This window comes from Loxodonta africana, chromosome 10 (assembly GCF_030014295.1).
Source record: "Loxodonta africana isolate mLoxAfr1 chromosome 10, mLoxAfr1.hap2, whole genome shotgun sequence".
Taxonomy (NCBI): Eukaryota; Metazoa; Chordata; class Mammalia; order Proboscidea; family Elephantidae; genus Loxodonta; species Loxodonta africana.
The window spans coordinates 13408906-13422420 of record NC_087351.1 but is presented as its reverse complement, the minus strand read 5'-3'; positions in this window follow the sequence as shown (position 1 = coordinate 13422420).

Below are 13515 nucleotides of genomic sequence, written 5' to 3'. Positions count from 1 at the left end.
GGGAAAATTGGAAGTCGTGAAAAATGAAATGGAACGCATAAACATTAATATCCTAGGCATTACTGAGCTGAAATGGACTGGTATTGGCCATTTTGAATCAGACAATCATATAGTCTACTATGCTGGGAATGACAACTTGAAGAGGAATGATGTTGCATTCATGGTCAAAAAGAACGTTTCAAGATCTGTCCTGAAGTACAACGCTGTCAGTGATAGGATAATATCCATACGCCTACAAGGAAGACCAGTTAATACGACTGTTACTCAAATTTATGCACCAACCATTAGGGCCAAAGATGAAGACATAGAAGATTTTTATCAGCTGCTGCAGTCTGAAATTGATCGAACATGCAATCTAGATGCATTGATAATTACTGGTGATTGGAATGCGAAAGTTGAAAACAAAGAAGGAGGGTCAGTAGTTGGAATATATGACCTTGGTGATAGAAACAATGCCGGAGATCGAATGATAGAATTTTGCAAGACCAACGACTTCTTCATTGCAAACACCTTCTTTCACCAACATAAATGGTGACTATACCCATGGACCTCACCAGATGGAACACACAGAAATCAAATTGACTATATCTGTGGAAAGAGACTATGGAAAAGCTCAAAGCCAGAGGCCGACTGTGGAACAGACCATCAATTGTTCATATGCAAGTTCAAGCTGAAACTGAAGAAAATGAGAGCAAGTCCACGAGAGCCAAAATATGACCTTGAGTATATCCCACCTGAATGTAGAGAACATCTCAAGAATAGATGTGACGCACTGAACACTAGTGACCGAAGACCAGACAAGTTGTGCAATGACATCAAGGACATCATCCATGAAGAAAGCAAGAGGTCACTGAAAAGACAGGAAAGAAAGAAAAGACAAAGATGGATGTGAGAGGAGACTCTGAAACTTGCTCGTGAGTGTCGAGCAGCTAAAGCAAAAGGAAAAATTGATGAAGTAAAAGAACTGAACAGAAGATTTCAAAGGGCCTCTTGAGAAGACAAAGTAAAGTATTATAATGACATGTGCAAAGAGCTGGAGATGGAAAACAAAAAGGGAAGAACACGCTTGGCGTTTCTCAAGCTGAAAGAACTGAAGAAAAAATTCAAACCTCGAGTTGCAATAGTGAAGGATTCCATGGGGGAACATATTAAATGACACAGGAAGCATCAAAAGAAGATGGAAGGAATACACAGAGTCATTATACCAAAAAGAATTAGTCAATATTCAACCATTCAAGAGGTGGCATATGATCAGGAACCGATGTTACTGAAGGAAGAATTCCAAGCTGCTCTGAAGGCATTGGCGAAAAACAAGGCTCCAGGAATTGATGGAATATCAATTGAAATGTTTCAACAAACAGATGCAGCCCTGGAGGTGCTCACTTGTCTATGCCAAGAAATACGGAAGACAGCTTCCTAGCCAACTGACTGGAAGAGATCCATATTTATGCCTATTCCCAAGAAAAGTGATCCAACCGAATGTGGAAATTGTAGAACAATATCACTGATATTACACACAAGCAAAATTTTGCTGAAGATCATTCAAAAACAGCTACAGCAGTATATCAACTATGCAAAGGCATTCGACTGTGTGGATCATAACAAACTACGGATAACACTGCAAAGAATGGGAATTCCAGAACACTTAATTGTGTTCATGAGGAACCTTTACATAGGTCAAGAGGCAGTTGTTCAGACAGAACAAGGGGATACTGATTGGTTTAAAGTCAGGAAAGGTGTGCGTCAGGGTTGTATTCTTTCACCATACCTATTTAATCTGTATGCTGAACAAATAATACGAGAATCTGGACTATATGAAGAAGAACGGGGCATCAGGATTGGAGGAAGACTCATTAACAACCTGTGTTATGCAGATGACACAACCTTGCTCGCTGAAAGTGAAGAGGACTTGAAGCACTTACTAATGAAGATCAAAGACCACAGCCTTTAGTATGGATTACACCTCAACATAAAGAAAACAAAAATCCTCACAATTGGACCAATAAGCAACATCATGATAAACACAGAAAAGATTGAAGTTGTCAAGGATTTCATTTTACTTGGATCCACAATCAACAGCCTTGGAAGCAGCAGTCAAGAAATCAAAAGAAATCAATCATTGCATTGGACAAATCTGCTGCAAAGGACCTCTTCAAAGTGTTGAAGAGCAAAGATGTCATCCTGAAGACTAAGGTGCGCCTAACCTAAACCATGGTATTTTCGGTCACATCATACGCATGTGAAAGCTGGACAATGAATAAGGAAGACCGAAGAAGAGTTGACGCCTTTGAATTGTGGCGTTGGTGAAGAATATTGAATATACCATGGACTGCCAAAAGAACGAACAAATCTGTCTTGGAAGAAGTGCGGCCGGAATGCTCCTTGGAGGCAAGGATGGCGAGACTGCGTCTTACATACTTTGGACATGTTGTCAGGAGGGATCGGTCCCTGGAGAAAGACATCATGCTTGGCAGAGTACAGGGTCAGCGGAAAAGAGGAAGACACTCAACAAGGCGGATTGACACAGTGGCTGCAACAATGAGCTCAAGTATAACAACGATTGTAAGCATGGTGCAGGACCAGGCAGTGTTTCGTCCTGTTGTGCATAGGGTCCCTATGAGTTGGAACTGACTCGACAGCACCTAACAACAACAACAACAACATATACTCCTAGTTTCTCTCCCGCTAATGAGATAGCACGTTCCTTCTCGCCACTCTCCGTGTCCATTCAGCCAGCTTCTGTCCCCCTCGGCCTTTACATCTCTCCTCCAGACAGGAGCCACCGTAATCTCATATGTCTACTTGATCCAAGAAGCCCACTCCTCACCAGTATCATTTTCTGTCTTTTAGTCCAGTCCAATCCTTGTCTGAAGAGTTGGCTTCGAGAATGGTTCCTGTCTTGGGCTCACAGAAGGTCTGGGGACCATGGCCTCCGGGATCCCTCTGGTCTCAGTCAGACCATTAAGTCTGGTCTTTTTAATAGAATTTGAGGTCTGGTGGTGTGTGTTTGACACTGTGTGGTTGGGAGACAGTGGCTGAGTTGTTTCCTGCTTTGCACCCTCCCAACCAGTCCTGCTTCCCTAAGCCTCTGTGCATGTGGTCAAGAGGTCTCAGCTCCCACCAGGATCTGGTCTGCTCTGCACAGAGCCCAAGGCCTGCCAGTGCTGCCTGCTAGGCGCTGGCTTGGCGCCCTTGGGGACCCAACTCTCCACTCCCCACAGAGGACATGAAGGGACTGCTGAGCCACACAAAGCCACACATGACTGTAGCCCCTGCCTCTCACCCTTCTCCCCTGGTTGCCTGCATCTTCCCTCTCCTGTGTCTTGGCGCCGAGCTGGGAAGAGGTCTGTTGTCCCATCATTCCTGTCAGCTTCCCAGCAGAGCACCTGGGAGTGCCCCCAGCAAAGCAGACTTGTTTTCCCTTCTTGGGTAAGAACCTCAGTGACACCAGCAACATTCCAGCTCTGTAGGCCTCAAGCCAGAGGTAGTCACTGGCAGAGCTTTAATGGTTTTGTAGACACCTGGCCCCATTTCCGCCCTGAGCCCAGATTCCTCAGCTGCGTCTCACAGGAAAGCTGATGGCTGGGATCCTCAAGCCCTGGAGGGCGTTGCACTTCAACACGCACTCCAAGATGAGGGAAGGCCCAGCCTGGCTCCCCTTGCTCCTTCAGCCAGGTCAGCAAGTGGCCATGGGTCCACAACCTGGGACGATGCTTTAAAGCTGCTTTGGGTTACTAAGAACTGTCCCCCTTGCCCAGTGCTAGCCAGTCACTGTCCTTGATTCAAGCATGGTTGCCCCTTTCTGCCAATGTCACTGAATACCTCTTTCCCCCAGAAGGCCCCAATTCTCTGGCAGGGTATTTTTCCCTAAGGTGAAACGCCAGCTCTCTTCACCTCTAAGACTACTGCTACCACACTGCACTCCAGGGTGGCCTGTGGCAATAATTATAATGACTAGTCTCTACTAAGAGGCAGTAGGTGTAATGGTTAGAAGTAGAGTCTGGAGCTAGGTTGTCTAGATTTAAACCCTGATCTTGCTGCTTTCTTGCTGTGTGACCTTGGACAAGTTACTTAACTTCTCTGTGTTTTTGTTTCCTCATATGTAATGTATTCACCTTAAAGGGTGTTCTGAGGCTAAAAATGTTAATATCTGTAGAATGCTTAGAAGAGTGCTTGGCAGGAAAGTAGGCAGTTTCTAGGTAGTCACTCTTATTTAGTGAGTACTTGCTAGGTTTCTAGGTGCTGCACTAAGCCTGTGACATATTCGAACTTGATTTGCCCTCCCAACAACCTCACAAAATACTACTCTCCAAACCGGTTGCCATCAAGTCAATCTGACTCCTATCGACCCTATGGGACAGAGTAGAATTGCCCCATAAATTTTCTAATGAGCAGCTGGTGGATTCGAACTTTTGGTTAGCGGCCTGAGCTCTTAACCACCACGCCATCAGGGCTCCATAGTATTCTCATTTCTCCCCATTTTACAGATGAGGGAATTGAGACACAGAAAGGTTAAGTAGCTTGCCCAAGGTCATAGAGTTAGCTGGTGACAGAGTCAAACCCAGGTGTTCAAGGCCAGAACTCACAACCCTGTGACTCTGCTTCCTTGTAAAAGCATGCAGCTTCCCCTCACTGTCCTGAGGATATCTACACAGTAGAATGTCATAGATTTGTTTTTAATTAATTTGATTATTGAACTAACGTGTTAACCAATGTGATTCTTTTCTCCCAAGGGCATTGGGGCCCAGTAAACAATTGGTCTTGGATGGGATTTGATCTCACAAAGCTCCTGAGACACACAGGGTGCTCTCTCGGCTCCAGCCAGTAGCAGGAAGCCCACTGGCTGGCAGTGGTGGGCTGTGGGCCTGCTGGTCTCCTCCTGCGACACACAGCCACCTGTTAGCTGGCAGGGGTGTGTGAGCATGCATGTAGGAAAGAGGCTCTAAGACCATACTGCCCAATATTTGTGGGGAGAGAGGGGGACTGGCTGGCCAGGCTTGTGTTTTCCAGGCTCCTGCTCCTGGGATCCTGCTCATCTGGACCCACTCCACATCCCCAAGCACACATGCCTTCACCCTCTGCCTCCCACCCTCTGCCTCTCTGCCTAAGCAGAGACCCCAGCTGTGGGACCCAGACCCTCTCCAGAGACCAGAATCACTTGGATTTCAGCTGTGCCACGCTTCTCAGGCTGCAGCCTGATCCCAGGCCCTCCCCTGACTGGTACCCACATTGGCAAACACTGTTACCTGGTGACGATGGCCAGGTGGTTCCCTAGCTGACAGGCTCTCCATATCAACCCTTCTGTTCCACTCCAGGCTCAGCCCCCGCCAAGGATGCCTGCTCCTAGCTGGGTGGCAGCCACTATCCCCATGAAATGGGACCGATTGTGACTCTGCCAGCTCAGAGGAGCTGCAATCCTATAAACAGGCTGGAGCTCCACCCCCTCAGCCCAGCATCTTCCCCTCTTCCTGGGTCAACCAGCATCTCCAGAAATACCTGGCTGGGCTCCAGGACCCGTAGGTGGGGCACCCCTTCCAGGGATGACCGAGGATGTCAGGGCAGAAGTTGCAGCCAAGGGGAGGAAGACAGTCCTCGGAGCAGCGTCAGGAAGCTGCCTCTGAGATTGAGGACAGAGGACTGGGGTGAGGGGGCGGGTGGCAGAGCTGAGGAAACCCTTGCAGCTCAGCCCCAGCCTGAGCCCAGCCAGCCTAGAAGGATGGAGGTCCAGACTCAGGAGACCAGACAAAGGCCCGGGTTCCTTGTCAGCTATGTGCGGTTCCTTGTGCTAGTACTTTATCCTCACCTGACCCTGAACAGGCTCTGAGAGCGCTGATGGGCCTGCATGGCGCTCAGACTCTCGGCCCCTCACCCCCTACTCCACCCTACACCCTCAGCTTCGGCCGGGCCTAGGAGTTTAAACCGTTGCCATTTTGTAGGTTTTGACTCCTGGCGACCCCGTGTGTGTCAGAGCAGAACTGTGCTCCACAGGGTTTTCAGTGGCTGCTTTTTCAGAAGTAGATTACCAGACTTTTTTTCTGAGGTGCCTCTGGGTGGGCTCGAACCTCCAGCCTTCCCATTAACGTTAAACGTTTTCACCACCCAGGGGCTCCTCTTGGAGGCTAGAGGACTTCTATTAGAATCAAATGGTCAGCTTTGTGATAAAAGTAAAGGGGACCAATCAGGAAACTTTTAGAGCAATAATTCTGTAGAGCACAACTTTGTGGCTTCACCTAACTGTTTAACCTACTCAGCATGCCCAACGGCCTTAAATGCTCTCCTGTAACGACATACATTCACTGTCGAATTGGACAATGGCTTGATTTGCAAGGCAAATGCAACTGTATTAATGGTAGATGATGACAAACAGATCTAAAATGTCTTATCACAGAATTGGCCAAAAAAAAAAAAAAAGGAAATTAATAATGATATATTAACAAGTGAAAAATAAATAAGTAGGAAATATTTCTAATTTGCATGAACCAAATTTACTTCGAATGAAACAGACCATATAAAATGTGGAAAACTACAAAGACCAACTTATTACAAAGTGGGTCATAAACGCAGCAGTATACAAAGTCACCCAGTGGGTGGCTGACAGAGCTCGGTGTGTACTTGGACCTCTCTGGACTGGAAGCCTGCGTCCCTCCTCCCCAGACCGGGCTCAGTCTGGCCTGGAGCCCACCCTCCAGGCCTGCCCTCATTATTGGTGGCCTCCTTGGTCTGGGCCAGACCCAGAGCAATCCTGGATCTCAGGAGCCCTGAGAAAATACATCCTCTTGGGGTGTGAAGTGACACCTTCTCCCTGAACTGACGTGGGAACTCCCCTGGGAGACCTAGAGAGACAGAGCACCAGCATTATCACCATCTAGGAAAAAAAAAAAAAAAATTTTTTTTTTTTTTTAGGGGATTCCCGGTCCCAGGCCCCCACACCAGCATAAGAGGATTAGTTACCCCCCAACCCTCGGAGACGGGACCCCTGGGCTCAACCCCTTTGCTAGGAGGAGGGCTTGCCTTCAGTTCCCCATCTGTCTATTGATGACGTGGTAGATGCTGGGCCTGGGAAAACATGAAATTCCTGACCCACAGATTCTTATTTTGGGGCTGGGCTCCGTGGACGGGATTTAGGGCAGTTCTAAGAGTCCCTGAAATCATACGCAAAATTATGCAGGTCTGTGTGCATGGGAATGTTTCTGGAAAAAGTATCTAGAACAGCACTGTCCAGTAGAAACATAATGAGAGCCATGTGTCATATTACATTTTCCAGTAACCACTTAAAAAAAAGGAAAAACATGCAAGCGAAATTGATTTTAACAATTATTTTGTTATTGGAAACCCTGGTGGCATAGTGGTTAAGAGCTACGGCTGCTAACCAAAAAGCTGGCAGTTCGAGTCCATCAGGCGCTTCTTGGAAACCCTATGGGGCAGTCCCACTCTGAGTAGAATCAACTCGATGGCAACAGGTTTTTGTTTTTTTATAACAAATATAAACAGCAAACCAAACTCGTTGCAGTCGAGTGGATCCTAAGGAGCGGCTTCCGAGGAGAGCTAAGCTCTTAACTACTATGTTAACAGAGCTCCATAACAAATATAACTACAGAATTAAATGATGTATTTTATTTAATCCAATATATCCAAAATGTTATCAATTCAATATGTAATCAACATATAAAATTATTGAGACATTTCATGTTTTTTTAATACTAAGTCCTCAAGTTTACTGAATGTTTTATGATTACATCAGTTCTGATTAGCTATATTTCAAGTCCTCCGTAGCCACACGTGGCCTAAACCAAAACAAACCAAACCTGTTACTGTCAAGTCAATTCCGACTCATAGCAACTCTATAGGACAGAATAGAAGTGTCCCATAGCGTTTCCAAGGTGCGGCCGGTGGATTTGAACTGCCGACATTTTGGTTAGCAGCCGAGCTTGGGCTAGTGGCTACCGTATGGGAGAATGCAGGTCTTTCAACAGATTCTCCAAAGAATTTTATGACTGCACAAAGATTAAAAACCACTGCTCGATGTGTCAACTTGGTTTCTCCCACCCAGTACAGGAGAGCCACAAGGTTCTGCTTGGCTGAGAGGAAATATTTAAGACCCTCCAACAGCAGTTTTCCATGATTTATGTGCCGAAACTTAGGTGTTAGGTGCCATCGAGTCTATTCCAACTCATAGCGAGCCTATGTACAACAGAACAAAACACTGCCCCATCCTGCGCCATCCTCATAAGCCTTGTTATGCTTGAGCCCCTTATTGCAGCCACAGTGTCAATCCATCTTGTTGAGGGTCTTCCTCTTTTTTGATGACCCTCCACTTTACCAAACATGATGTCCTTCTATAGGGACTGATCCCTCCTGATAACATGTCTGAAGTATGTGAGACAAAGTCTCACCATCCTCGCTTTTAAGGAGCATTCTGGCTGTATTCCTTCCAAAACAGATTTGTTCATTCTTCTGGCAGTCCATGGTATATTCAATATTCTTCGCCAACCCCATAGTTCAAAGGCATCAATTCTTCTTCAGTCTTCCTTATTCATTGTCCAGCTTTCATGTGCATATGAGGTGATTGAAAACATGATGGCTTGGGTCAGGTGCACATTAGTCCTTAAAATGCCATCTTTGCTTTTAACATTTTAAAGAGGTCTTTTGCAGATTTGCCCGATGCAATGCATCATTTGATTTCTGGATTGCTCCTTACATGGGTGTTGATTGTGGATCCAAGGAAAATGAAGTCCTTGACAATTTCAATCTTTTCTCCTTTTATCATGATATTGCTTATTGGTCCAGTTGTGAGGATTTTTGTTTTCTTTATGTTGAAGTGTAATCCATACTGAAGACTGTGGTCTTTGATCTTCATCAGTTATATATATATATATATATATATATATATATATATATATATATAGTGCTTTCAGCAGAACTGTGTGGTACCATGGGCAGATTCATGTTCAATGGGGCCTGATGTTTATACAGATAAAAAATTAGGTACTAGAGTAATTTTATATATATATATACACACACATATAAATATTCATTTTCTGCATTTTACAAATGAGAAAACTGAGGTAGGAATTGGTGGAGGAACTGCCTCCAGGTTGTGCTGCGAATCTACCTCAGAGGCAGTGCTCTCAACCACTGTATGTGATACTCTCTCTCCAGAGGAAATTTAGGCAAGAGGGAGCATGAGAGTCCCTGGATCAAGGCTTGCCTGAAACAAATAGGCTAGTCTCAGCTGCTCCCCATCTACTTTGACTCCAAGAAATAATGGTTCAGTCACTTCCCTCCCTTTACCTTCCCCTAGAACAGCAGCCACTGGAGTTACTCAGTGACAATGTCATAGGTGAGAGAAGGCAGCTGACAGGGGTGGAGGAGGACATGAGACTGATGCCCAGCAAAAGTCCTGAGGCAGGTGGTGGAACAGATGGCAAGACTTATGGCATGAGGCAAGTGATGACACACACTTCGGTATTTGTCATTGATTACCACATCAAGACCAAGGCATAGGCAAGTCTGTACTCTTGCCTCACAGGAAGTGGCTATTCACTCTGTTGACAAGAGGGAAAGGGTCATTTCTTGTCCAGGGCTGCTTAGGACCAAGCAGGAAAGGGACATTCAACCCCTCCCTCATTCCAAGACTTGGAAAGTTGGAGCCTCTCTCTCAGCAAGGGGTAGGATACCACCCAGCCAATCCATTCATTCATTCAGCATATATTTATTGTGTGACTACCATGTACCAGACAGAGATGGGTGAGTAAAAACCAGGCCAGATCCCTGCCTCAGGAAGCTTCCATTCAACGTACAGTCGCCTTCTGCTCCATGCCTCCCCGCTAACAGAGCAAGCTGTGTTTTAGAACCTGCGACATCATACTGCAGGCTCCAGAGTGCTTGGGCATGTATCTGACCCAGAACAGAGCCTCTGCAATTTCAAGGTAAAGAGCCTTGGGAGAGCTGTAAGCAAACATTACTCAGCTAATTAACTTTGTCTGGTAGCAGTGGTGGCAGGTACGTGACCTTCAGGATAAGTTAGGAAATATGAGCCTGTCTCAAGATTTACTGATGTACCTGGACCAGCCACCCTTCAGAACTCCTCAGCCTTCTCCGTCTCTGGGCAGCTCTCCTTATCCCCTCGTTCTGCCCTATTAGCCTTTTCTTCTCTGATTCCTCTCTTCATGAACCTTCCATAAACTGGAAATTTGCATGCGTGTGTGTTTCTTTTATTGTATTTATAAATTTTAGATTCTAGCTCATAATTTTTAAAGTTAGATTGAGCCTTTTATACATTTTCAAAACACAAACCTAAATCTAAACTGTTTTGAACCTGATAGGGCCTTCTAAGGAATTTTATTTCTGTGAGTTAGTTGATCTCGACAGAAAAAATCTTTCTCTAAACCCCAGTGGTGACCTTCCCCCACCAGATTTGGCAGGAGAACCCCCAATCCAGACCCCACATCCAGAGTCCCAGGCTACTTTCTGTAGTGTCAGGAGTTCATTTGAAATATCACTCTCCTTTCTCCACCCTGGAGAGAGGAGCCCTGGTGGCATGGTGATTCAGAGATCAACTGCTAACCAAAATGTTGGCAGTTCAAATCTTCCAGGTGACCCTTGGAGACAGTATGGGGCAGTTCTACTCTGTCCTATAGGATTGCTCTGAGTAGAATCAACTCAATGGCAATGGGTTTGGTTTGGTTTGGTTTTTCTCTCCTCCCAGCATTGACTCATCTGAAATGTGGTAGCTTTCCTGTAAACACCCAACAAATGGACAACCCCCAACAGAGAGGACTGTAAGGCAAGGATCCACTTGCCCTGTGCTCTGGAGGCACACCTGTGCTACTTGCAGGGCCCTGAGTCCCAGCCAACCTGTTCTCTTCCTGAGCTCCCAGTGCTGAGAAGCACCAACCCCAACCCCAAGCAGGACAGCCAGGGAGTGATTTGGGATGCAGCTGGGTGCTGAGGGTCAAACCCAGCCCCTCCTTGTCACACTCCCTCAGCGACAGCTACAGTGGTTATCTTTTGTCATGTAATAGGATTTTAAATGTGTATACCAGCCACTCCTTGGAAACCGTACGGGGCAGTTCTACTCTGTCCTATAGAGTGGCTGTGAGCCGGAATTGACTCATCAGCAACAGGTTTGGGTTTCAGTTTGGGTATCTGTATCATCTATACCCATATCCGTATCCATATCTATATCTGTAGCTATATCTATACCTATCTATATATGTAGGTATATATATGTGTATATATACACACACATATATATGTATATATACACACACACATATATACTATATATATATATTCACACACACATATATACTATATATATATATATATTCACACACACATATATATGCTTTTAATGTTTTTGACCCTTCCTGTTCGTCTTTCCGAAAACCCCGGTGCCATAGTGGTTAAGTCCTATGGGTGCTAACCAAAAGGCTGGCAGTTCAAATCTGCCAGGCGCTCCTCGGGAACTCTATGGGGCAGTTCTACCCTGTCCTATAGGGTGGCTATGAGTCGGAATTGCCTCAACGGCACTGGGTTTGGTTTTAGTTTGGTTCACCTTCCCCCTCTGGCCAACGGCAGCCACTGCCTTAGCGGGGATTGGGATTGTTAAAGCTGGAGATGAGAGAGAGAAAACCAGTTGCTGTGGAGTTGATTCTGAGACCGTAGAACTGTGCTTCATAAGGTTTTGGTGGCTGACTTTTCAGAAGTAGATCACCAAGCCTTTCTTCCAAGGCACCCCTGGGTGGATTCCAACCTCCAAACTTGCAGTTAGCAGCAGAGCTCATTAACTGTTTGCACCACCCAGGGACTCCAGGAAAGAGAAAGGGGTCATCATTCTGCTTTAAGACTCAGAGCCATCTCTCCAATTCCATAGTGAGACAACACTTGAAGGCTGAGCTTTGTGAGGAAAATGAAGGGTTTTGTAAATTCCGAAAGTTTCCTTCTACATATAATAAGCAAAACTTTGAAGTCTGAGCCCATGAGAGAAAGCACTTAGGGGAAGCAGCATCCATCCAATGTAAGATGAAAGGAGAAAGCCCCTCTACTCCCGGGAGGTGGGGCAGGGGGACAGAGGCGAGGTCTTGTGTGTCTTAGCTTCCTCCCCAGCTCCAAGCCCTGAAGAGGTATTATGTATAAATGAGTAATTTGGGTGAAATCCCACAACTGAGGGCTTAGTCCTCTCTTTCACAAGTGCAATCTGGAAAAAGCCATGTCCCCTTAGAAAACACCATGTTCAACATGGCAGTGTCCAAGGTAGTGGTTAGAAAGGATTGAGGAAGGGGTCCAGGCAGGGCGGGGATCAGCAATGGTGTCCCCAATCTTCCTAGGCTCCCTTGTGGTTTGGAAGGGGTCTAGAAGCTATCCTGTGCTCCCACTGAGGGTGTCAAAAGTAGCTAGCTAGGCTGAGAGTCAGAGGCCTGCCTGGGGCTACAGTGGAAAGGGGTAAGGCATGGTAAAAGCTGTGAGGTGGTCAGCCTGGGCCAAGGGTGGCAGGGTCTGGATGAGGGCTACAGACACTCAGCACTGGGGCTAGGGTGAGGGGAGTGCTGGGAGCAGGAGGGGTCAGAGGGCAGAGGCAGGCCAGGCAGCCACATGGAGGGGGCTTCATGAATTCGGCTGGCCCAGCCAAGTCAGGATGCATCTTCAATTCACCAACCTAAAATCTGATGACCCTACAGACATTCTCAATATATGGTGGATCCAAGTAGGCTGGGGAAACAAAAAACAGGAGGAGAGAGAGACAGACCTGCTCAGATGGAAAGACACATTTGTGAAAGACCCATGAATTCAGACTAGGCTTGCTCGTTCTCTGTCTCTCTGCTCTGTCTCTCTGTGTCTATCTCACACACATATACCATACACCCACCATTTAGCTTCCAATAACAGTGAGCCCATATTTGCAAGGGGATGGCAGTTGTACACCTGGCCCAAGTTCAAAAAGCTGCCTGTGGATAATTAGGGAGAAAAATTGTGCACGCCGCCAGCTGGAGCCCTGCCAGGGTGAGTCCCTCACCTCCCAGCCTTTGGGAGGCTGACCAGAGAGGGTGCTGTGTTGTGACCATGGAGGCTGAAGAGCAGATAGAAGGAGCAGACAATACAGTCAATCAGAAACCCAGACCAGCAACTAAAAACAAAGCACCTGGACAGACATAATGCTGAGTGAAAGGGGCTGGGCACAAAAGAATACATGCTGCAGGATTCTATTCATGCCAAGTTCTACAACAGGCAAAATTAATCTTGGTGTCAGAAGTTAGAATTGTGGCTACCCTTGATTAGGGGTGTTTTCTGGGAGGAGGCACAAGGGGATATTCAGGTGTGATGAAAATGTTCTGTACCTTGATTGGGGTAATGGTTACTCAGATGTATATATTCCTTCAACTGTACATCTATGATCCTGTGCTTTACGGTATATAAGTTATACTCAATGAAAAAGTTTATGCCATCTCAACAATCTTCACATGTAGAAGAAAAAAGAGTTTAAAAAATAATTAGAAGTCTGCAATTGGGGGT